The sequence below is a fragment of the Lissotriton helveticus genome, chromosome 4_1 (assembly GCF_964261635.1).
Source record: "Lissotriton helveticus chromosome 4_1, aLisHel1.1, whole genome shotgun sequence".
NCBI lineage: Eukaryota > Metazoa > Chordata > Amphibia > Caudata > Salamandridae > Lissotriton > Lissotriton helveticus.
This window is the reverse complement of record NC_136063.1, coordinates 694,354,476-694,380,832: the sequence shown is the minus strand read 5'-3', so window position 1 is coordinate 694,380,832 and position 26,357 is coordinate 694,354,476.

Sequence of the window (26,357 nt, the reverse complement as noted above, 5' to 3'; positions counted from 1 at the left end):
TCAGTGGATCTGCAGCTACGGTACCACCAAGGCAGCGCGGAGCTGGAGGGGCCCTTTCACTTGGGGTGGAGCCATGAACATTGTTGGTCCCACGATTTAATTTTAATTTCACAACGAGGACGCTGGCATCCACTTGGAGATGCTAAACTATAGGACTCAAAATCCCATCATACCTTGCGGTATTACTCACCTGAGTGCTATCAGTGACGATGTTTGAAAATAAAGGTGAGATTTCCTTTGTAAACTGCTGGTGTTCCTCATTGTATGTGCAAGCCGCTCAGAGGAAGGGAGACATCCCGAAACGCGTAGTCGGCATGAGTGTTGGGAGATGTTCTGAAGCAGCAACCCTGCTCGAGGCCGATACTTCCAGCGAGTGTAAACCATCCGGTGCGGCAACCTTTTTTTCCATATGTATATATATATATATATATTTATATATATATTACCTACTGGCGGTCGCCAGTAGGTATATATAGTTAGGATTTTTTCTCTATGGGATTTTTGAAAATTCTATGTCTAATAACTTTGGCGTTTGTGGACGGAATTGGCTGAAATTGTCAGGAAAATGGAACATTTTGTTTCTGAGCAGCCCCTGAAAATTAGGGGGGGTTTGGTCAAGGGGGGGCCGAGAAAAAAGGGGGTCCCAAAACGTGTTTTTAACATTGAGTTTTCCATAGGGCGGTTGGCCTCACTTTTAGCCCGAACGGCTGAATGGATTTGCACGAAACTTGGCAAAATTGTAGGGACTGGTAGCCCAATGTGCTTTTGCTAGGTCTCAATATATGTGCTCCAGTGGATTTTGAGAAATTAACGTTCAAAAAAAGATATATATCTGTAACAGCGGACCGGGCAGCGCTCCAGTTCGCGTACTTTTCGCGTTACGGAGCTTTGTGAAGCGAAGCTGATTGGTTCTCCGGCATCTGTAAACATTCCAAACAGTCCGTAGCGGCCGCCATCTTGTCTCTCGGTAGGATCGAGAGACAAGAGGAGGCCAAAGCGAAGGGGCAAATGACCATAAGGGGGCATAGTAGATCCTCCCTGACCCCCTAGGTTTGATGTGGAGGTTTTAAAAGGGCCCCGCGGGGCAAAAAAAAATAAAAATAATAATAATCGAACGGCTGAATGGATTTGCACGAAACTTGGCAAAATTGTAGGGACTGGTAGCCCGATGTGCCTTTGCTAGGTCTCAATATATGTGCCCCAGTGGATTTTGAGAAATTAACGTTAAAAAAAAGATATATATCTGTAACAGCGCTCCGCTTCGCGTACTTTTCGCGTTACGGAGCTTTGCGAAGCTGATTGGTTCTCCGGCGTCTGTAAACATTCCAAACAGTCCGAAGCGGCCGCCATCTTGTCTCTCGGTAGGATCGAGAGACAAGAGGAGGCCAAAGCGAAGGGGCAAATGACCATAAGGGGGCATAGTAGATCCTCCTTGACCTCTTAGGTTTGATGTGGAGGTTTTAAAAGGGCCCCGCGGGGCAAAAAAAAATAAAATAATAATATTCGAACGGCTGAATGGATTTGCACGAAACTTGGCAAAATTGTAGGGACTGGTAGCCCGATGTGCCTTTGCTAGGTCTCAATATATGTGCTCCAGTGGATTTTGAGAAATTAACGTTCAAAAAAAGATATATATCTGTAACAGCGCTCCGCTTCGCGGAGATAAAATTATCTCTGTATTACCTAGCTGTTGCTAACACCAGTTAGCGACCGCTAGTAGGAGATAGCGACCATCTTGGGCTCCACTTTGCATGTCAGTGATATTTATCACTAATGACATGCAAAGTGGGCATGCCAAGATGTTAGCGACTGGAAACAGTCGCTAACATCAAAGATATATATCTGTAACAGCGCTCCGCTTCGCGTACTTTTCGCGTTACGGAGCTTTGCGAAGCTGATTGGTTCTCAGGCGTCTGTAAACATTCCAAACAGTCCGTAGCGGCCGCCATCTTGTCTCTCGGTAGGATCGAGAGACAAGAGGAGGTCAAAGGGAAGGGGCAAATGACCATAAGGGGGCATAGTAGATCCTCCTTGACCTCTTAGGTTTGATGTGGAGGTTTTAAAAGGGCCCCGCGGGGCAAAAAAAAATAAAATAATAATAATCGAACGGCTGAATGGATTTGCACGAAACTTGGCAAAATTGTAGGGACTGGTAGCCCGATGTGCCTTTGCTAGGTCTCAATATATGTGCTCCAGTGGATTTTGAGAAATTAACGTTCAAAAAAAGATATATATCTGTAACAGCGCTCCGCTTCGCGGAGATAAAATTATCTCTGTATTACCTAGCTGTTGCTAACACCAGTTAGCGACCGCTAGTAGGAGATAGCGACCATCTTGGGCTCCACTTTGCATGTCAGTGATATTTATCACTAATGATATGCAAAGTGGGCATGCCAAGATGTTAGCGACTGGAAACAGTCGCTAACATCGCTATCTCCTATTACCAACTTTTGGAGATATTCGCGCTAAGCGCGAATATCTCCAAAAAGTAACACCTGCCCTGAGCAGTTCTTAGCCATGTTATCCAATGGGAGGTGGATAACATGGCTAAGAGCATTAGCTCGGTAATGCATGAATATCGCTGACTTTTCAGCGATATTAATGCATTGCGGTCGTTTTTCATCGCATTTCCGATAAACTTTGATAATAGCAAGGTTTATCTGCGATAATTTCTGACGATGCTTAGCGGTAAAAAATTCGTTGCTAAGCATCGTTAGGGATAAATATCGCTTAACTTTGGTAATATGCCCGAACGTCTGTTAACGTTCGATTCGAAGGAAATCAGGAAGTGTTGAAAAACATTGTGTGCGCCATCTTGCCTTTTTTCAAATGCCACACTTTTGTCGTGCACGGCAGCCATTTTAGATGCCTTGACCAGACCCACTCTCTGTACGCTGTCGATCCTTAGCATGGCTCCCCACCCTCGCAAGCATCTCCCCCAGGCACTGGTCACCCCCGCTCTCTGTCTTATGCATGGGTAATAAACCTCCCCCCATCTGCGCTGCTCTTCCCTGAGAATCACACCCTGTGCCCGCCCGACACCTCCCTTTCACCCTATTCACTACCGCACCCTCTGACACTCCTTTTCCTCTGTGTCCGATTGTCCAGGCCGGTCCTAGGCTATCAGCTAGCCCTGCAGATGTAGTTTATGGCCCCAGCTGTAAAGAATCACCCCTCTTCAAAGGAGTTATAGTAGATCAAGGCCCACACCCGATGAGATCCGTCACAGCACACGCGTTCCTACTATCTGAAAACCATCCTGTATTGTGATTGGGGAGGGGACCGAGCCTGAAGCGGAAGATTCCAGGGATGACTCTTTGTACATCAAAGTTTTTACAATTATGTGTCACATTAAAAATATATAGCACTCCAACAAAGTAGTAAGATTATAAAACTTTAATAACTTATAAATATATACAACAAAACAAAAACAGTAAAAACATTTAAACATTTTTAGGGAAAATGAAGGAAGTAGCGGTCGGCTGTGCGAATAGTCCCAACGTAGCACAACGTCCAGATTTCTGGACGGCACCCAGGTGATGTTGCCTGGTTGCGCACTGATTTCGGTATCCGGCGTGGGGCGTCGCGGGGGGTGGGTCATCAGTAGCGGTTTGTTGTGCGAATAGTTCCAAGGCAGCAGAACGATGGCACCAAGGTGATGTCCAGTAAGTTGCCGCCCTCCGAATAACGGCGTGGGGCGCCCCGGGGGGGGAGGGGGAGGCGGCGTGAACGGGCCTCTCCAGGTGGAGTTTCGTCTGCTGTAGTGGGGCGCCCCTTTACCGTTTCAGTTGCCATTCCGTCCGCTTTTGGTCCACTGTGTCAAAAGCCGCAATTCAGCTGAGTTGCGCCCACTCTTGCGATGCAGCGATAGGCGGCTGTCACAGGACTCTCAAAATGGCGGCAGGCTCTTTCCTTTTTGGGCCTGGTCCACTGAAATGGCCCTGGGACACCTTGGAAATCGCACGCTTGTCTGCTAGGTCTTGGACCCCATTCTCGAAAGCGTCCCCTCCGCCTTGAGGATTCAACAAAAGTTTTGGGGGCCCCCGACTCCTGCAGGCTTCTGGTGGGGAGCGGCTGCCATGATTGCTCGTGGAATGACCACGACGGAGCCACGAGATGGTGGTGCTTTCATGTTGACGCCAGCTTCAGTCTGAAACATCCAGAAACAAGGTGGGGCTTTCATCGTTTGGGAAAAAAAAAAGTTTTCATCCAATGAAAAGTGTTGTTTTTAGGTCATATGATCAAGCCTTCCATCATTAGGAAACCAAAAGTAAAATGAACCAATGAAAAGTTTTATAAACAAGTCACATGACCTGTTATGCGGCATAGGGTATAAAATGCGGAGAAAATACGTTGGCACGTGAGGCGGCGTCAGTAGCGGAACGATGTGCGAATAGGCCGAAGGCAGCACAACGCGCCAAGATCCGGATGGCACCGAGGTGGTGTCTAGTAAGTTGCCGCACTGGTGTGGCCATCCTACAATGCTGAAAGTCGGCGTGGGGCGCCCCGTTGGCCTGTGAGATGGCGTCAGTAGCGGACCGATGTGCGAATGGGGCCAAAGGCAGCGCAACAATATTTTCTGAATAGAAGACACCACAAGGCGCTGAGATGCCAAGATCCGGATGGCACCGAGGTGGTGTCTAGTAAGTTGCCGCACTGGTGTGGCCATCCTACAATGGTAAAAGTCGGCGTGGGGCGCCCCGTTGGCCTGTGAGATGGCGTCAGTAGCGGACCGATGTGCGAATGGGGCCAAAGCCAGCGCAACAATATTTTCTGAATAGAAGACACCACAAGGCGCTGAGATGCCAAGATCCGGATGGCACCGAGGTGGTGTCTAGCAAGTTGCCGTACTGGTGTGGCCATCCTACCATGCTGAAAGTCGGCGTGGGGCGCCCCGTTGGCCTGTGAGGTGGCGTCAGTAGCGGACCGATGTGCGAATGGGGCCAAAGGCAGCGCAACAATATTTTCTGACTAGAAGACACCACAAGGCGCTGAGATTCGGTTACCACCGAGGTGGTGTCTAGCAAGTTGCTACACTGGTGTGGCCATCCTACAATACTGCTCCGAATAACGGCGTGGGGTGCCCGGGGGGGGGGGGGGCGGCGTGAACGGGCCTTCCCAGGTGGAGGCTCGTCTGCTGTAGTGGGGCGCCCCTTTACCGTTTCAGTTGCCATTCAGCTGAGTTTCGGCCGCTCTTGATGCTACAGCGACAGGCGGCTGCAACAGGACTCTCAAAATGGCGGCCTGTTCTTTGGATTTGGGCCTGGTCCACTAAAATGGCCCTGGGACACCTTAGAACTCGGACGCTTGAATTTTTTTTCCTTTCCTCTACATGCAAAAAAAGGTAAATGCCCGGTACGTTACACGCTTCATCTGCCACGATGTACTCTCCAGAGGAACCGAAAAAAAATATAGTTATGGTAACTATACCATACATCGTCATATGGAGAGGTGGCACCGATTAATTATAGTGCTGCATAAAAGAGAGATTTGGAGAAGAACCCCCGACCTGCCAGTACATTCATCAAAGAAGTGGCACTGACAGCATCAGAGGCAAGGGAAACGGTCCCAAATATTTAGAAGACCTTTGGAAAGATTAAAATGACATGTTTAGATTGTGGCAAATTAATTTCATGTGGACAGATGAGTGTTACTCTAATAAATACAGCATATGAACATCATGATAGTCGATGGTTGGTAGAGACATTTTGACTATATCCTGGACCTGCCCGTCCTCGCCCAAAATGGCGCCGGAATAAATGGGACTCGTAACTCCTTGTTGTGTACTTGTTGTACAACCTTGATATCACGAGATACGTATGCAGTTTTGAAGCACATGGCGGGCGGGGACGAGAATAGATTGAATATTTCGACATCTCTATTGATATTAAGTTGTGATGTGTTATTGATTACTGTACTATTGAAAGTTTGAATTAACGTCACCCATGGTACTTGCCCGCAAATGTATATCTAGATAATTTTATTGTAACTGGCCCTGTCGTATTTTAATTATAAAATGTACGTCCACCGATTCCGCAACTGTTAGACACCTTAGTTCTTGCAACCTAATGGCCCGCCCGTTACGTTCCTCTACAGTGTAAATGTCTCCTCATCATATATGATTACAGTTTGCTCCATGGCCGGCGCACGTGGTTATAGGCCCGTATTTGTATACTGACATTTTCACAATAAAGGTTTTTAAAAGAAAACATGGTAGTAGTATTTACATTGGTAAAGTTTTTAATAATAGTCACTGTTTTAGAATCAGTAAAAGGCAAGTGAAATAAAGCAGACGAATTACATGAAGGGTAAAAGGTATAATACGCAGGAACGCAGTAAAGATAAATGGTCAAGGGCTGTTGTGTTTTCTACTCCTGCAACATAAAGTGATCGATAAGAATCTCATATTCAGGCGTATCGGCAACTAAGACAGCAGGTCGACCCTCTTTTGCTCAATGGCTCCGTCATGGGACGAAGAAACGCCCTTTTTCTCGAAAAAAGAATATAATTTACTTGCAGGACAGTTGTAAATTTTCCGGGAAAGTACATTAGCCTGGAACATTATAACATATATGTTTAAGAAAAAATAATGTTCGGAAGTAATAAAAAGCGTAATTTTTAGGTCATATGACCAAGCCTTTCATCATTAGAATAAGAAAAGTAAAATGATCCAATGAAAAGTTTTATTAACAAGTCACATGACCTGTTATGCTTACGTTACGCGCTGCGCGTCGCGCCCCGGATCACTTCCGGATGCGCTAACGCGGCGCGTCATATGACGCATTACGCGACAACGCATGTCCAGAATATAGTCGAAATGTCTCCACCAACCAGCGGTCGGAACACAACCCCTTTCAGCAGGCTAAATAGTTCTGTTAAATGACAACAGAAGGGACAGGCAACAAGAACCATCAGTCAAAGAGGGGAGGGCTAGTTCTTCTCTACCGGGTTACGTTGGGGCGCTACCGGAACTGATCGAATTGGTAGTCTACAGTGTTTCTGGATGTTTCAGACTGAAGCTGGGGTTAGCATGAGAGCACCACCATTTCGTAGCTCCGTCGTGGCCATTCCGCGAGCAATCATGGCAGCCGCTCTTTATCGTTATTTTGGGCGGGGTGGGTGGCGGAGCCGAGCTGTATTGCAGCCATCATGGTGTGGAGTTTAGTTCATCTCACTAGTTTCGTATTTGTCATGAGGGGTTGTTCCTAATGTTTCTATTTTAGCGAGGTCAAAAAGAGATCCCATTAGTGGCCTACTGATTTTGCTCGATTCCTTTTGTTTTTTTACACGATTTTTCGTTATCTGCAAAGACTAAACAGAGTATTGCGACTCTGTGTTTGTTTGTAAATAGAGAATGAACCAAAGAGAACCAATTCTAAAACAGTAAATGCTTGGATAACAATCAATCAAATGGAGAGAGAAGCAGGCACGACGTATTACAACGGGGGCAAAGGCCTGCGTTAACTACCTTTCACTATCTGCAAAGAGAGAGTACTCCTAATAGAAATGAGGGGGGGGGGCAGCATTCAAAGCAGATCAGTGTGCATAAACACGAAAATGTTTTTACTTACCACGTACTTGACATTCGACAGCTTATGATATTTGCTATTAAAAAACCATTGAAATTCACTGAAAAAACCATAGGTTATAGACCATATATAGTTAGGAATTAGCATTTACAAAACCTTGAAAATTCACTGAAAAAACCATAGGTTATAGACCATATATAGTTAGGAATTAGCATTTACAAAACCTTGAAAATTCACTGAAAAAACCATAGGTTATAGACCATATATCGTTAGGAATTAGCATTTAAAAAACCTTATTTTACTCACACAAAACCATTGAAATTCCATATATAGTTAGTTGCACTAACTATATATCGCGCACCCGCAATCCACTGCTGATGATGTCACATATTACATCATTCATGACATGGTCAGTGACATCACTGATGACATCTCAAATGACATCACTGATGACATCACTGATGACATCTCATTTGACATCAATGATCACATCACTGATGATATCATTCATGTGATAATACAATGCATCTCCTCACACTCTAATATAACTTCCGTTACACCCAGTGTTAAATACAGAGTATAATTTTTGAAACCATTGACACACCAATACTAGTTACTACATACGCACTCACTGATTCCTATGTCTACACACACATTCACTCATTCACCCATACAATCATTCATACATACAATCACTCATCTTTACAACACTATCATATGCACTCATACACCTATACAGACACTCACACTCTGCCACTCATCCATGGAGTTACTCACACACCTAGTCAGTCCTGAAAAGAATCAATCACACTTCCATTTTCTCATCTATACAGTTAAACACAGAACACCTTACATTTTTGAAACATATACTAACACATACTTACTCTCTTATACAATCACTGATACAAGTACACATTGATCTGCACAGAGTCACACACCTCCCAGCCAGCCATACACACACTCAGTCTCCCATACAAATACTTGTGCAACCAATCAATAACCCATATAGCCACTCATATAGCTACTGATCAACACATGCAGCAGCTTGCACAACAACAGACATACTGATGCACACTTTCAGACAGTTTAGTCACTAACCCGTGCATTCAGTAAGACGCATTTAATCACTCACTCATACAGTCAATCACGCACCTACTAAAACCTTCATTCAGACACTTATACATCCACTCATTCTTCAATATGTAAAACATATTTAAACTTTACAGAAACACATAATCACTGGATGATGTCATCAGTGATGTCATCAGTGATGTCATTTGAGATGTCATCAGTGATGTCATCAGTGATGTCACTGACCATGTCATGAATGATGTAATATGTGACATCATCAGCAGTGGATTGCGGGTGCGCGATATATAGTTAGTGCAACTAACTATATATGGAATTTCAATGGTTTTGTGTGAGTAAAATAAGGTTTTTTAAATGCTAATTCCTAACGATATATGGTCTATAACCTATGGTTTTTTCAGTGAATTTTCAAGGTTTTGTAAATGCTAATTCCTAACTATATATGGTCTATAACCTATGGTTTTTTCAGTGAATTTTCAAGGTTTTGTAAATGCTAATTCCTAACTATATATGGTCTATAACCTATGGTTTTTTCAGTGAATATATATATATATATATTTATATATGATACAAAAGGATATACCTTGCATATATTTTTTCTATATTTCAATATTTTTGCACTTACTTTTAAATATATAGGCAACGATATTTTTGTGATCGATATTTATGACACAATATTTCTGTAGCACAATGTTTATGGTTTTGATAGTATGTCAGTGAACCAAACATAAAGATTCAGTGGACTCCCTATAAAGTAGTCTTACAAGACACACTACAAACCAAGATAGCCCAGAAGAAACTGATTCAGATGGCACAAATCTTAACTCAGGAGCGCTGTGTTTCATGCCTGGACCAACAGATGGTGCTGCAGCTGGAGAAAGACCCTTTCCGGCATCTTGGAGCTAGTCAAAGATAGAAATGCTGTGTGTTGCCCCTCAGCAATATCTGTTGGTACAGCGACAAATCTACAGCATATGGGGCAAGGCTGGACACCTACCAGTGTGGTTGAGTTGCAGAAAGGAGGGGGCAAAATGGGTGGGTAAGGACGCTGCAACCACTGAGAAAAAAGATCACCTAGATGACTGAAATTTCTGAGGAATTTTCCCACTATTATTGAGAGTCTTACACTCCCAGATTACAGAACACTGAGGCAGATGTAATCAATTTTTTAAACTCATTGAACCTGAAAATCTGGAAATGGGAGACTGTTAAAAAGCTGGTAGGCGTCCTTACCTTAGCGGAGCCATCTGAGGCAATAATGCTCATGTGAACTGGGAAGACTCCAGGGCCCAATGGATTCCCAGCAGAATTATTTAAACAGCTGGGGAACTTGGTGGGTCTTTGGAGGACGAGGGCTTATTTAGGCTATGAATGTCTGACTAAAGGGTACCCTTACCTCACTCCTGAGATATATGACACCCATCAGTTGTGGGTGTTACAACAGAAACTGAAATACCGGATGTGCAAGTATTAACATTGCCCTTATATTTAAGTGCATGACATTGTTCTGCATTCTATTTGCCAGGGGTGTGTTTATTTGATACCCTGATGAAAGCCCGGGACCTTGTTAGTGCTTTAGATTAGGGATGAAACATGTCGGTCAGCAAAACATAGGGTCATAGGAGGACCATAATAGTCCATATACCCCATATCTTATTTTAGCCTTCCCCACCATCCCCACTAATAAAGAGAAACCTAGGAGAAGGTGAGGGATTTTTAATCTCTAGTTCATCCCCCTGGTCACCCTCTATCCTTAGTGCTCCCTGGAATACGGTCAAGCCCACCCTGACCTTTAGCAGTCAGGGGGAACCTGATGTTGAAGCGTAACTTTATTAGAGTGTGTGAGGGTTATATATCTAAAGGATTATTTTCCTTCCCCACACCAGTCATGCAGAACCAGCATACCCACTAGGGGTATACCAGATAGCCCCCCTACTTGTGCCTTGTGTATTATACACTACTTTCCCTGCAACGTCAGGTGGGATACTCTTTTGTAGTTTTGAGCTTAAAAGGTAGGACGTATCCCCCCAGCCCTCTTCAACTGTTGAAGAGACCTCTTAACCCTCGGGGTCCCACAGGTTGTTTCCTGTGAGTGCCCTGCTTTGTCTATCACAAACTTCGTGGGGCCACATCTCCTAGCAATGTATGAGAAATCCCACGAAAAGGGGTTACTGTCCCAGATATCCTGCATGCTCTGATTGTGGTAATACATAAGAAGGGCCAGCCAAGAGAATACTGCAGATCATACCTGCCAGTCTCTGTTCTGAATGTGGAGACTAAACTGTTGGCCGCAATTTTAACCAACATACTTAACAGGGTGATAACCACACTGATCCATAGATATCAGACTGGCTTTATACCTGAGCGATCGACACAGCAAAATCTCCAAGGACTTCATAACCAGCTAGAAGGTTGCTACCTTCCACTTGTTTCCACCACCGCTGAGAAGACATTCAACTTGATACACTGGCCCTACTTGTTTGTGATGCCTCAGCGTTTCAGCTACAGCCTGTGTTTCTGTAGCTGGATGGCCCTCTTTTATGCCAAACTCACAGCAGCACCCTGTATGAATGTGACAACTTTGGCCTTGTTTCCCTTGGGGCTCCAGACCACAGGTAGGGGATCCCACTCTCCCCCCTCCTATTTGCCCTTTGCAGGAAGCCCTTGGCTAGCTGGATTAGGGCAATGAAAAACAGAGATGGTGTGGAGCACTATCAGAAGGAGAAGATCTCCTTATACGTGAATGATGTTCTGCTTTATGTCATGGGCCCTACCGCAACTCAGGCACCCCACTTGAGAAGGTGAAGACCTTTGGGGACCAGTCCGGCTACGGGGTGAAGTGGGGCAAATCAGTGAGTTGCCAAGTTGGCTTTTGGAATCAGAGTATTATGGTCCCTGAATTAATGAATGCGACAACGGAGGGTTTGAAATACCTAGGCATATGTGTCACACTGGAACTCGACCACTTCCAAGAGAAGAATTCAGAGCCTCAAATGGCAAACCTGCAATGAGGTGTGGCAAAATGGGGTAAGTACATTTGATGATCCTAGGTAGGGCAGCCATCCTCAAAATGATATTCCTCTCTAAAACTGCTATTTCTTATGCAGAGCACCCCTTTTCCGATTCCTCAATCCTTTTTGGTCCAGTTAGATAGGGAGGTCCGGCAGCTATTGTGATACAGCGAGGCCCCTAGGTTAACATTAGGGATACTCTACTGCTCAGAATTTAACAGTAGGATCACCCTTCCCCATCTTAGTGCATACCACTGTGCCTCTCAGATCCAAGTAAGAAATGACTGCCCGTTTGCCCCGCTGTGCGCCTTGAGAGATGGGCCATGTAGGAGCCCTCTTGGAGGCATATCTTTTGTGATGGAGCCTGCAGGTCTAGTCTGCTGGTCCCTACATGAGCGGGACTGGTGGCCTGGACCAGATCTAGAGCACATGTGGGCTGGAGAGGTAGGGTGACCAAGACCATGGATCTTTGGGAGGATGGCATGCCATAAAAAGTCAGCAAACTACAGGGCTTTGACCGATGGGATCCGATTGTCAACTCTACCCTTGGGGATGGGATTGTAGGGGGTATGGTTAAGCCCTTTGTATACTTGCAGGAGGAATATGAACTAGCGAATACACAATGTTACAAATACATGCAACTTAGACATGCCCTGATGGCTGAGATGATGGACTGGTTGGTCCTCCAGGACACCTCTCCCCTGGAGGCACACCCGGTGAATGGTCCAGTGGGACGGGGTGTAGTGTAGTTCCTATATTCCCAATGGGCTCTGCGCATTGGAATAGTGTATCCTGTAGTTTAGACGTAGGGCTGAAGTCGACTAGGTCTCTACTGAATATACTAGACTTAATTGTGTGTGTGCCAGCTAGCTCAGAGGTCACTAGAAACTTTCTTGAATGAACAAGAAGGGATTAGTTTCTGACACCCGCTTAAAACATGACAACTTTGTTTCCCAAGAATAAGAAAATACATCTCTAGAGTCGTGGAAACAATAGATAGTTATTTCACTCAGTCAATCGTGCATGCTTCGTTTCACCAGAGTTGCAGAGAAATAGAGAGACGGGCCTTTTCAATAAATTATATTTATTGAACAGTCTTTTTTCTCAAGCATAAGATATGAACTGCTGCAATCGTAATACTTGCGGTAAAGTACAAAGTGTACAGTACGAAGAGTATTATAAAATAATATTGTAAAAGCATGATATGGTTTCTAAGCCATAAAATACCCAAAATGCATAAAATACATACAGTGATGAATAATGACTAAAAGTACTCAACTGATGCTTCTAAAATACGCCTACCCCGGTGTACCTAACCTAGGTCTAGTACAAGGGAAGAAGTAAGTGAGGTGTAGCCTAGTTTTCGTATTCTTTGCCAAGAATCTAATCCAAGAATTCTCTTAGGGTCTAATCAGCTCCGTACCTTGGTTTTTAGAATGTAGGAGATCTGGTATCTATCTCTCAGGACTCGATTTCCCAGCAACCCGCTAGCGTAGCCTGGAAACACTGGAGCTGGATTTCTCGGCAGGAGAAAGTACAGCGTCTCTTAGTGCGTCAGCTGGAGGGTCGGCTTCCTTCGGCACTTGCTACAGCAGGGCGCGTCGGGCAAGTAGATAGTCGAACTGCTCCAAACCACTTTGTGTTTGTTTGGACAAGTGTGGGCATATTTATACCTTGAAGGTCCCGAGTTTGATGTAAGATTGAACAAAATAACGTCATTAGAGGCTTATTTCTCTGAAAACTCCATGAGTTCTTGGATAAAATAATATTCATGCAGGGGGAAGTCCCTGAGTGCTGAAGGCGGGTTTTTCCAAGAAATCGTTGTAGATTTTCGGAACTAGTGGAAGTAGCCAAGCTGTATTAGGACTACTTGAGCTATGTCTTAATATGGTTATGATTTCCATGCCTATATAAGGATACAATATTTTATAGTTATAGAAGGGCATGAATCGGGAAAATTACACTAGGGTCCTAAAACACTATACAACACGCACTCCATGTATTATGTCTAATATTACTAAATCTATAAGCATAAAAAACATATATAAAGCATGTGTTCATAATCCCACCCAAACATACATGAGTATTTGTCTTGAACGCATTTTACAAGCAATAGCTGTCATTAAAAAATGCTATCTAAATGAAACATGAAATGACAGTTATGAAATGGCTCTAAATTTACAGAAGAAAAAAGGTCGAGACCATTCCATAGCATAATATATAAACTGTTATCGTTTTCATGAGATAATGCCAAATATTTGTCTATAGAAAGTATCAAATACATTTCTTGTTCTCTAAGAATAGTTCTACTTTAAGCTGATAACTTTGTGCCAAGGGAAAAAGTTATATTCTGAAAAGGGAAGAATATTAAAAGTAGATTTGCCGAAACATACAGTTCCCAAGTTAGAGGGTTTGTTTTGAAAAACTGAGGGGTATATTATCAAGGGGTTTACCTCCGCTTTTTTGGCTTTAAAAGCCAAGAAAGCGGAGATAAAATTATCTCCCTATTACCAAGCTGTCGCTAACACCAGTTAGTGACAGCTAATAGGAGATAGCGACCATCTTGGGCCCCGCTTTGCATGTCAGTGATATTTATCACTAATGACATGCAAAGTGGGCGTGCCAAGATGTTAGCGACTGGAAACAGTCGCTAACATCGCTATCTCCTATTACCAACTTTTGGAGATATTCGCGCTAAGCGCGAATATCTCCAAAAGCTAACACCTGCCCTGAGCAGTTCTTCACCATGTTATCCAATGGGAGGTGGATAACATGGCTAAGAGCATTTGCTCGATAATGCATGAATATCGCTGACTTTTCAGCGATATTCATGCATTGCGGCCGTTTTTTATCGCATTTGCGATAAACCTTGCTAATAGCAAGGTTTATCTGCGATAAAAATTGCCGATGTGCGGCGATAATTTTTGTCTCTAAACAAGTTAGAGACAAAAATTATCGCTAGTTGTTGGTAATATGCCCCTGAATTTCAGAGTTCATGGAACGCTGTGTGCACTTTTAAAAGTTATTCTCGGTGTCGGGAGAAAACATCAAATCATCTAAGCTGACAAAGAAACCGTCTATCACAGTTGGTGAAATTGGAACTACTTCATCAAGTAGATCAAATTTGCATAGATGTGAAGCATCGCCGTCAGCGTCATTCGCATTAGCAATGTTCGATGTAGATGGTACCTGTGTGCCTGTTGTTCCACGTACCTCACCAATAGCTGGATTTGCTGGTGAGATCTCAATGAATGCCGTCATCAGGATTGGCAGTCGTTGGGGGCAACACGATGTATGAGTCGTTACAGTACCCAGCAAAGTGTCAACATCCATTGGCAGTGCTGATGGAAGTGTAAGACAGATGTCTAACACGCATTCTTCTCTGCAAAGCAGGCATCGTAAAACAGGTAAGATGCAATCTTGCCAGATTGGTCTGAATGAAAGGAAGTGGTATTCAGATCTCTTAAACGAGCCAAGCCAAGAATCTGTGTAATTTTGTCACGATACCGCATGGCCAGGAGAGCCCGTTCCATTGTAGTCTGGGTATTGCTGGTGACTGGACTTGCCATATCGAAGCAGGAGAAACAAAAATAGAATTCCTGCTACGAGTCCCAAAATGAGAGGCAGACCGCCGAACACAGAGTGCACAAAATTTGGAAAAATGCAAAGGACTGCTTCGAATGGTGTTAACAGTCCCGAAAAGATTGTCTTAAATACATGTGCGATACCACTGGTATCAGACATGTTTAAGATTTGACCTAACATTTCTGCAAAATGTACTGGGCAGCTGGTTGATAATAATGCATGTATCTCTGCCAAAGTCCTTGCAACTTGCAGATCATACGTTTCTCTAGACGAGGTCAGTGGCACAGTTTTTTGTAAAAGAATAGCTTTCATTCTGCTTAAAGTATCAATTCGTATAGAAGAGATATTCAGTGTAGGCCATAACGCCGTCTCCCTGTCTGTATTACTTTTTGGATACAATACTTGCATACAACAAGTGACCCTGGCCGACACACTTATCGGATAGGCTTTTTCTGGCAATATGCCACAACAGCTGTGATCGTTGAGCATAACGTAGCTCCCATTGTAAAGCTGCCTAAAAATCGGGTCCATCATGGCCGCTGGAGTACCGTGCATGTGGCAAGAAAGGTTATTTAAAGCACCTTCACAGGCTCCATGTAAATTAATACCTTTACATAAAAGTGTACCGCTTAGTGAGTTTCTACAATTTTTTGTACTAAGAAATACCTCCTTTTCCCCACTCCAACATTTGTGTGTGTATGGTAAAGTCCAGGTTGACTTAATGTTTCCTCTACCCAACCTTTCATACAGGCCTGCTGGTATATGCTGTAGACAATACTGAAATTGGAAAGTCGTCACTGGTATCGCGATTTAGCCATGTATTATCCCTTCTATGACAGGCTTCTCAGAAACTGTTAATGGTAATCTTTCAAGTTTTTCAATGCTCAGCACCGTATAGTCTGCTCCTCTTTGTGCCTTTAAGGTTAAAGACAATAAACAATGACGTGGTATTGATTAGACGCCATGGCAAGTAGCCTGAACGGAGATTTTGTAACGTCCAGCCTAGCAGCATTATAGAACGTAATTGAGACTGGCCATGTTGTAACATTAGAAAATCCTGTTCTATTATGTCAATAGCAGATGATACAATGCTGTCCAAAGAATACATTCTGGATGACAGAGTTGTTAACCCATTGTCCACTACAGAGAGTATTTTTTCTGCAGTTTCCATTTCTGTTATTTTCCAAGCTTCGGTGTACGCTGCGTATATACCGGCGTATATGAAACATTTTTTACGTTGTTTACGAGGCCAAAGTAAGAAGTCTCGTAAGTCAACGCCTTCTTTAAGTAAAGTCAAGTGTTGTTTAATTTCTGGAAGTGTGGATTTCTGTAGCCAGTCAAGGCACAGTTTTCCTACACTGTATGTTGTTACTATCCCAGGATGTTGTCTCTGGGAATATCTCGGATCTGGCCTATTCATTTTGAACCCTTGTGTTCTGTTCATGAATCTATCTTGACAGTTGTTCGTGTCTATGGGCTGGATTAACCATTGTTTCCAATCAGGATTGGTTCTGTTGTGTTGTAAAATCTGTTTTACGTCTACCTCCTCAACTGAAGTGTTATTACTGTAAGGTGTGGATTTAGGTATTGATGGTTTGTTTAAATCTTTTATCTTAGCTATGCCAAGACATGATGTTTGTTGAACAGTGTCATTCAAAAATATGATTTGTTCTGGTATAATGCAGGCTCTGAACAAGGCTTCTCAACCCTGCACCTGCCATTCTTTTGTGCCCCAGATAGTTTATGTCTCAATATTGTCTTTCCAAAAGTTGTACCCTAATGTAGACAGCTGAGCATAAAAGTTCGCAGAATAAATTTGTTTAGTATTGGTCAACATGTTTTTCATTCCTGTCTTATTTATATTTTTAAAATAACACGTTTCTGGATTTGTCATATTACAACCTGAGAAGTATGGAAATTGCTCATAAAATGTTTTAGAGCTGCCTTTTGGTGGCGTAGGACAATGTTCCCATTGATTATAAGAAAAAACATTCCTAGGGTTTGCAGATTTGTGCAAATAATAGTGACCACAATGATTATAACAATATAGTTCTTCATAACTTGTTGAACCTTCTAGGTGTTCATGTTTTTGAAATTTTGCTGACATTTCTAAATCTGTCATCATATTATTAACAGTTTCAAAGTCCCAATCATCAGAAAATGTACTTGATGAAACAAAATCACTTAAAGAAACCTTAAACTGGTGTGGATTCTTCAATAACTCCACCTAGCCATTAATGTCATAATCAGTTGTGTCCCATGCTATACCACCAGGTATAGGAACGGCTGTGATGTTCACTGATGATACGTCTCTTCGCTCATGATGTGATGATTTGTAAGGGTTCAGGAGCAAGTTGATGTTCTTACTTGCTGTGTCCAGTGTACCGTATTTTCCATCTATCATCTGTCCCAGACTTAAAATAAGAATGAGCCATAGCAGCAGAAAAAGTACACCTAATCCTTTCCAAAATTCAACCCATGACGAAACCAGATATGTTTTCTCAAGTTGATGAAAGAGTTCTGTTATCTTTTCTTTAAAATGTTTATTTGCTGGCATTATTTCTGGTTCACTTGGATCCTCAGAAAAGTTATCAAAGTTGATAAAATAGCCAGAGGCAGTTCTGTCAATAGTTGGTTTCGCATCCGGATTCTTTGAAATCACTGGAGGTGCTTCCTCCTTTGACATGTTTGTATAGTCAGATGCTACATGATTGTAGACAGGAGTTTCTTGATGAACTGATATTTGGGTATCAAGAGGGACGAGTTCCATGGCTGTGTTGCAAAGTCCTTCTTTTCTCACTGTAGGTTTATCAAAGGTGATAAGTCTTTCAGTTTGAACCTCTTGAATAGTTGCCAGATTTGGTCATCTGCAACTTCTTGGGAGTCCACTGGGCTACTACTTATTATCGGCCACATGATGTGGTTTTACCAGGTCAATTGATACTGTTCTGTTCTCCCTTTTTTCAGCAAGCGGCGGTAGTAACACTGATCTTGTACCAAGAATTGCTAAGACAGGTACTGCTTTTCTATAGGAAGGCCAAAATTCCTTCTTTACCGCAATCTTTGCCCTGACTAGATCCCCAATCTTTGGAATCCAGACAGGTCTTGCTGGGACAGGTGGTTTTTCTTCAGTGGTCGTTGGGCTTTGTGTTGTGTTACTCAGACTTCTTCTTGTTTCATTTAATTCCTGTAAAATAGCCAAACGGTCTTTGATATCAAAGGGTTTCTGTTCCACCTCTGAAGTTTGACAATCAAGATCCTGGATTAGCATTCTAGTACCAAATAATAATTCATATGGCGTGATTCCCCCAGAGAATTTCTTGGCAGATTGTTTACGCTACGTTGGACACTGTTTAGATGTTTGACCCACCCGTCACCCGAACCTAATACCCGAGCTGTTATAGAATGCTTTCAAGTCACCTTTTTTCTTTCCACTACCGCATTTCCCTCAGGATGGAAGGGACTCAAAAACCGCAATGCAACGCCCAAGCTGACCATGGCCTCCTTGTAAGCTAGAGAGCTAAACGCAGGACCCTGGTCAGAATGTAACGTGCCGATTGCGTATGTGCCGATAAAGACTCGCAAATCTTTTATAACAGTTCTGGTGTCAGCCGAGCGCTGGGGCCATATCCAAATGAATCTTGTGCAGGAATCCACTGTGACCATGCTATATTTAGAGTTACCATCCCTCTGTAAGGGACCACAGTGGTCCAGGTAAACACACGCTAATGGTTTATCTGAAATTAGAAGGGGTGTCTGCGCAGGTTGTTTTACTGTAGACACTTTTATTTTTTGGCAGATCTCACATTCTAGAACATAGTTTCTAGTTTGTTTCCTCATGTGCGGCCACCAGTATCTCTGTTTTAACAATGATACTGTGGCGGAAACTCCTGCGTGTGCAGAGGCGAGCCCTTCATGTGCAGCTAAGATTAGTCCTAACCTATTTTCCATGTTTGGGATTGCCCTATCCCCCACTCCATGGATTCGAGCAAATGGAACATTGTTTGCATCAATTATATATGAGTATTTTACTGGAAAGCCTTTTGGGAGTGTCTTACCACTGTCTTTTACAGAAGCAGTGGCAGCTTGCATTATTTCGCTATTTTTGTTTTTGAACGAGTGATTGCAGCTACGGAAGCCGTTTGCACAGCTGCCTTCGAGGCCTCATCAGCCAACGAATTCCCTGCAACGTGAACGCCATCACGCTGATGACTCAGTGTATGAATCACGTGAGTCTTTTGTAGTTCTTTTTGCAAAAGAACTACTTGTTCCCATAGCAGTTTATGCTTCATTGTGCTACCTTTAGCGTCTTTGAAGCCGTTCTGAACCCAGTTCTGCAAGTATTCATTGTAAGATTGGACGCAGTAATACGAATCGCACACTATGAGTGTGGGGAATTCGCGATCGGTATTTTCAAGCGCCATCTTGTAAGCCTGTAGTTCCGCTCGCTGAGCTGTACAGTCTCCGAGAGATTGAATTTTTGTGACCATAGGTCTAAATTTACCTTCGCGCCAGCGACCTTCAACAATCGCGCATGCAGCACTGTAAGCTTGTTTACCCCCAATTGCCGGCTGTGCTGAGCCATCTGTATATATTATACAGCCGTAATATTCAAGTGGCAGAATTTCAGTCGGCAGAAGACATTCTAATTGGTATTGTAGGAATTGTTGTGTTTTTAAATACGGGTCAACAACGTATTCAACATCTGTTGCAGCAAGATAATTAACCCATTGTATCCATCTTGGATGTAAAGCTTTAGCATTTGGAATGCTTGCCTTTGTCACTGCGTCTAAGGCAGGTACAGGTGTAACGATTTTAATGCGTTTACCCTGTGCGAGGGCTCTTTCTTTTGCTACAGCAGTCTGAAGCGCTGTCAGTATCTTTTCTGTTGAAGTGAATTTCATTTCAGCTTGTGTGTACAAGTGTGACTTGTATGCTATTGGTACCGTCTCACCTTCGTTAAAGGTTAGGTATGTGAATCGCATCTCCCTGGGATGATTCGGATCACTAGGTTGCGCACGTTGTCGCATGTTTGTAACTGTGTTTTTGCTAACATGTCTGTTTGCACTGAATGCAAAATTTCTGTGTGTTTTTGTGTCCAATTAGTAGTTTTGAAATCAGGTTTGATTAGTTCTTGGAGAGGTTTAACCCTTTCTGCGTAGTTTAGAACATAGGTTCTTCCAAAATTCAGGAAACCTAGAATTGACTGTAAGTTTTTCAGCGTTTTTGGAGGTTGGAGCAGGCACATTTCTCTAAGAAGTTTGCAGCCAGGCTTTTTCCTTCACTTGATAACTAATATCCCAAGAATAGGACGTTGAGGTGAGCAATTAGTGATTTCTTAAAATTGAATTTATACCCTTATGAAGCTAACCCCAGTATGATGGTGTTCACTCTTTTCAAGTGCACGTCCAAATCATCATCTGTAAGATAGATGTCATTGACATAGGACAATGCCTCATCATTGTACGTTTGTAGTAACTCTGTTACTCTGGCTGAAAATAACCCTGGACTATTCTTGAATCCCTGGGGGAGATGGCAAAATTGTCGCTGTGTCCCCAATATTGAGAAAGCGGTCAAATATCTGCTTTCAGGTGCAATGTTTTGACAGAAGAAACCATTTGCGATATCTAATGTAGTTTTACATTATTTTCGCACAATGTTATTCATCAGTGCTGCACTATATGCATTTTGTACTGCAAATGTTTTGCAACAAGAGTTTAGATGTCTGTAATCCAAAACTAGACGATATGAATTGGTTGGCTTGGAGACAGGAAACAAAGGATTGTTCATTGATGAGGTGCATGTTTCAATCACCCCTTGGTATTCAAGTTGATTTAAAATCTCAATGACCTTTTTTTTAGCTTCCTGTTTTACAGGATATTGCCTTTGCATTGTTGGTTGAGTTTTCAACTGGATTTTATGGTGAGGGGAATCCTCATCATATCCTACATGATTTTTGTATAATGCTGGGGCCTGGGCAACAGCCTATTTCCTGGCATATGTGTATTTTTTATGAATTGGAATGTGATTTGAGAAGGCTGGCATAATTATATCTTCGCCATGTGGGCACTCCCTGACAAATTCAGGTGGCCAGTCTTGTTCAGCTAGCAGGATGTCATAACCCTTAGAGAGCTTCTCCCAAAAGAGTGCTTTAATTTTTCTTGGCTTGTCCCCCTCTATCCGGAGTGTTACTTCATATAGCTTATGCGGTACACTAACCCCGGTTATCTGCAGTTTTAACTCGGATGCTTTCATTCAAGTCCACTGTCTCCAGATGATCCTTCTGGATCTTGCGAGCTATGGTTACCTCTGCTGCACTGTCTAGCATTGTCTGGGCCCACTCCCCGTTCTTGAGTTGTGTCCTCAAGATCCTCGGCATGTCTGATCTTTAGACTTGCAACCTTCTTTTTGGGAAATTGGCTTTTCTCATTTTTTGCTGTTCGTCTTTGGACTTCACTCGTTCTTCTTTTTGCTCTGATCGTCCTCTTCTTTCGGATTTCTGTGAGGAAGTCTGAAAGGTATGAGAGGAACATGTATCATTATCTTGATATCTATCAGGTTTTCTCAAATTATCCCTATTTCGGAGGTTATACCTCTTTTCAGGGGGCTCCTGTTGAGGAGATCTTCCTCTGGACTGAGAACGCTTCTCTTTATGAAGTGTCTGTTTAGTGTTTTCCCACTTCATTTTAGGAGTAGTGAGAATATTTTTAATAAAAGCTTTTTCAGGATTTTCAGTTAGTTGGGGTTTTACTGGTTTCCCACCCAAGCTATCTCTACCTAGTTCTTCATGGGATTTTTCAATATTTCTGGCAAGCTCATATGGTTGCTCTGTTATATCTGTTTCTTTTAGTTTTTGGTGGATCGCCAGGGATGCTGCTTCACCTTTACTTTAATGTTGGCTAATAGTATAGCCGAGACCTTTTTGAAATCTTTCAGTAACTTCATACCAAGATTTAAGGCAGGTTCTGGACCATATTCATTTTTAATCTGTCTTAGAACATCTGGTATTAACACCATAGACGGGACACCATGTGTTTTAGTGTAGATTGAAGCAAAGACTCTACCCCATGTGTTACAGTCCTCTACGTGTGGTGCAATCCCCATTGGTAAACAGATTGTCAGAATCCTGTGTTTCTCATAAGGTGTACTATCAGGGAATACTGCCTCTATTTGAGTAATTTTTTGGGCTAACCAGAACGGAATTTGTTCCAGTTTTACGGGTAATTTACCAATGACTGACTGTATAGTCTATGGTGTAATTTTGTTTGTGTTCCCTTGATGAGGAATGTGCTGTGGAATTCTTACAGCTGGTTGGACTGTTAAAGTCCTCATGACATATTGAACCAACTGCCTGTGTATTTTAATCAGCTGTTTTAGCTGAGCTAACAATTCAGGAGCTGTCATTCTTTCAATGTCAGGAAGTGGTGTATAGCTGGCTAGTACCAGCCATGTTGCTCCTGGTCTACCTAGTGGACCGTGCCTGGTAATGTGATTTGATTGTTGTAGGGCACCATTAAACCAGAGCTGAGGCTTTTGGTAAGTTAGTGGAATTTCAACGTCCTCGAAAGGAACGTATTCCTTTGTAGTAGTGGAACTCGTGTGTTACTGCATTTGCTGCAGGAAACAGAATCCATGAATAGAATACCTCTGTCTGCCGATATTCATGTGCCTCTATAACAAATATTACTTTACCACCTCTCGATGATATTCCATTTTCTATAAGTTTCATAGTGATGGTTTTCCTTATATTTACCGGGATGAGTATAGCATCCTGGTCATTTTGTTGGAGATTTGTGTCATCTAAAACTGCCTGGGCTGCTAGTGCAGCTCTGTCGCTTTCGCCGTCACTCTCCATCATTCTTGTTGACTGGAAGTGTTGCAGAACAAGTTTCAAGGAAACAAAGATTAGGTGCACAATATTTTGGAACACTGTATCCTTCAACGTTGAACAAACTAAAAACGAATACATAGGATCTTTTTCGTCCTACTCAGTTTAAAGCAGATATCTTTTCCTTTAACCCACTCCAGACGTCTATGGGAGTATTTTACAGGAAAAAGGGGTCTGTGTGGAAAGCACTACCGAGTTACTCTAGTATCTAGCGTTAAATTATCGCATTACCAAACGTTGGGCGTCATGTAGTGTAGTTCCTACATTCCCTATAGGCTCTGCCCATTGGAATAGTGTATCCTGTAGTTCAGACGTAGGACTGAAGCCGACTAGGTCTCTACTGAATATACTAGACTTAATTGTGTGTGTGCCAGCTAGCTCAGAGGGCACTAGAAACTTTCTCGAATGAATAAGAAGTGATACGTTTCTGACAACCACTTAAAACATGACAACTTTGTTTCCCAAGAATAGGAAAATATATCTCTAGAGTCGCGGAAACAATAGATAGTTATTTCACTCAGTCAATCGTGCATGCTTCGTTTCACCAGAGGTGCAGAGAAATAGAGAGATGGGCGTTTTCAATAAAATATATTTATTGAACAGTCTTCTATCTCAAACATAAGAAATGAACTGCTGCAATCGTAATACTTGCGGTAAAGTACAAAGTGTACAGTACGAAGAGTGTAATAAAAAAATATTGTAAAAACATGATATGGTTTCTAAGCCATAAAATACCCAAAATGCATATAATACATACAGTGATAAATAATGACTAAAAGTACTCAACTGGTGCTTCTAAAATACGCCCACCCCGATGTACCTTACCTAGGTGTAGTACAAGGGAAAAAGTAAGTTAGGTGTAGCCTACTTTTAGTATTCTTTGCCAAGAATCTAATCCAAGAATTCTCTTAGGGTCTAATCAGCTCCGTACCTTGGTTTTTAGAATGTAGGAGGTCTGGTATCTCTCTCTCAGGACCCGATTTCCCAGCGACCCGCAAGGGTAGCCTGGAAACACTGGAGATGGATTTCTCGGCAGGAGAAGGTACAGCGTCTCTTAGTGCGTCAGCTGGAGGGTCGGCTTCCTTCGGCACTTGCTGCAGCAGGGCGCGTCGGGCAAGTAGATAGTCTAACTGCTCCAAATCACCGTGTGTTTGTTTGGACAAGTGTGGGTATATTTATACCTTGAAGGTGCCGAGTTTGACGTAAGATTGGACATAATAACGTCATTAGAGGCTTAATTCTTTGAAAACTCCATGAGTTCTTGGAGAAATTAATATTCATGCAGGGGGAAGTCCCTGAGTGCTGAAGGCGGTGTTTTCCAAGAAATCGTTGTAGATTTTCGGAACTAGTGGAAGTAGCCAAGCCGTATTAGGACTACTTGAGCTATGTCTTAATATGGTTATGATTTCTATGCCTATATAAGGATACGATATTTTATACCTATATAAGGGCATGAATAGGGAAAATTACACTAGGGTCCTAAAACGCTATACAACAGGGTGTGGTCACTGACAAAGGGATCATAAACAATGTGCCAGACAACTTTGTAAGCCTCCAGACTCGAAGGCAATGAGACATGGCTGACATCATGGAGGATGAGGATCAGGGCTCAGTTCTGCTTGATACAGATAACAATTCTCCACAGATTATAAATAGCTAGAGATAGATTTAGCAAAATGGGGGAAATTCCCCAAGCAAACTACTTTTAATGTTGTGTCCCCTTCATGTCTTTTTTCCACACACTATGGAAGTGCCCAGCAATCAATACATACAGGGAAGGCATTCTAAGGGAGCTGGGGTACTTATTGGAAAAAGTTATCCCGCTTAACCCCGCACTTTATTGTCCTGGGGGTCCCAGGGAAAATTGATCTGCAGAGAAAGAAACTGGTGTTTTATTCCCCGGGCCGAGTGGTTGCGGGGGTGTACAAACATTGCCCACAAAAGCACAGTGGAGAACAGGAATGGACATGTGCTTAGATGCTGATAAAGGATTGTTTGTGCCAAAGGCTGTTCTTAGTAATTTGAGTCGCTGGAGGGCATATTATTTATTGGGATCAGAGGATCCTCTGAGGTCAGAGGCAGAAGAACACCACGTACGGAGCCTTGGACTGGACACAAACACTAGCCCCCCCCCCTCTGCGAGTGTTAAATGTTTGGCCCTGAATTGGAGAGGCCCCTCCACAGCCTGGTATAACAAAATCGGTGGTAGTGTCTTCTATGTGCTTTACATTGCTTTACTCAAAAATACATTCATAAAGAGATTCTAATTCGTCACCGATTTCACCAATCAGTGAGTCAGACCTAAGACACTCTTCTAAACCCTGCACCTTTATTTCAAGCACATAAAACTGTAGGAAAACAAAGGAAAAACAATATTTTTGCGGACTCCTAACACAACAAAATTCAAGCAGAATAATCTTAGACCAATCATTTTAGCTGCTACCTTGTGTATCAAACATACTTTTTGTTGTCCACTTCAGGAAGTAATAAAAAATAATAATCCTCTCCCAAATTCCTTTCTTATAATGGCATTTCAGCTTGAATGTGTGTTTCTGTGCTACATCAATCCTTCAAAAGTAGTGCAATTCCAATACCCTTAAGACAACAAATCCCTTGCATGGAATCACTGACAGAATATTGGAAACTAAAATATTGTATGGCCAGTATATTGTGTCAAAAATATCGAGGACCAACATATCAAGAAAATAATAGCAAACAGATAAGTATAGATTTACTATTTTTAACACCACATCTACATACTTTAAAAAAAATATATCATCAAGGAACACATAGGTGGAGTTATATATAGTAAAACTTTGCTTACCTATAGAAACTTACCTTCAACGTATTTTTGCCCTCAATAATCTTGACATGATATTTTGTTCACACTGTATCCCCCCCCCCCCAATATTATGGATATTTTGATATTTTGTGTAAACACCCCTTGCAAGCACTGACAGAATATCAGAAATAAAAATATTGTATGGACAGAATATCGTGTCAAAAATATCGAGGACCAACATATCGAGAAGGTAAAAGCAAATAGGTAAGTATAGATTGACTATTCTTAACACCACATCTACGTACCTTAAAAAAATATATATCATCAAGGTGCATATAAGTGGAGGTATATATAGTAAAACTTTGCCTACCTAAAGAAACTTACCTTCACAATATTTTTGCCCTCGTTAATCTTGACACAATATTTTGTCCACACGATAATCCCCGCAATATTTTGTCTAAACACCCCTTGCA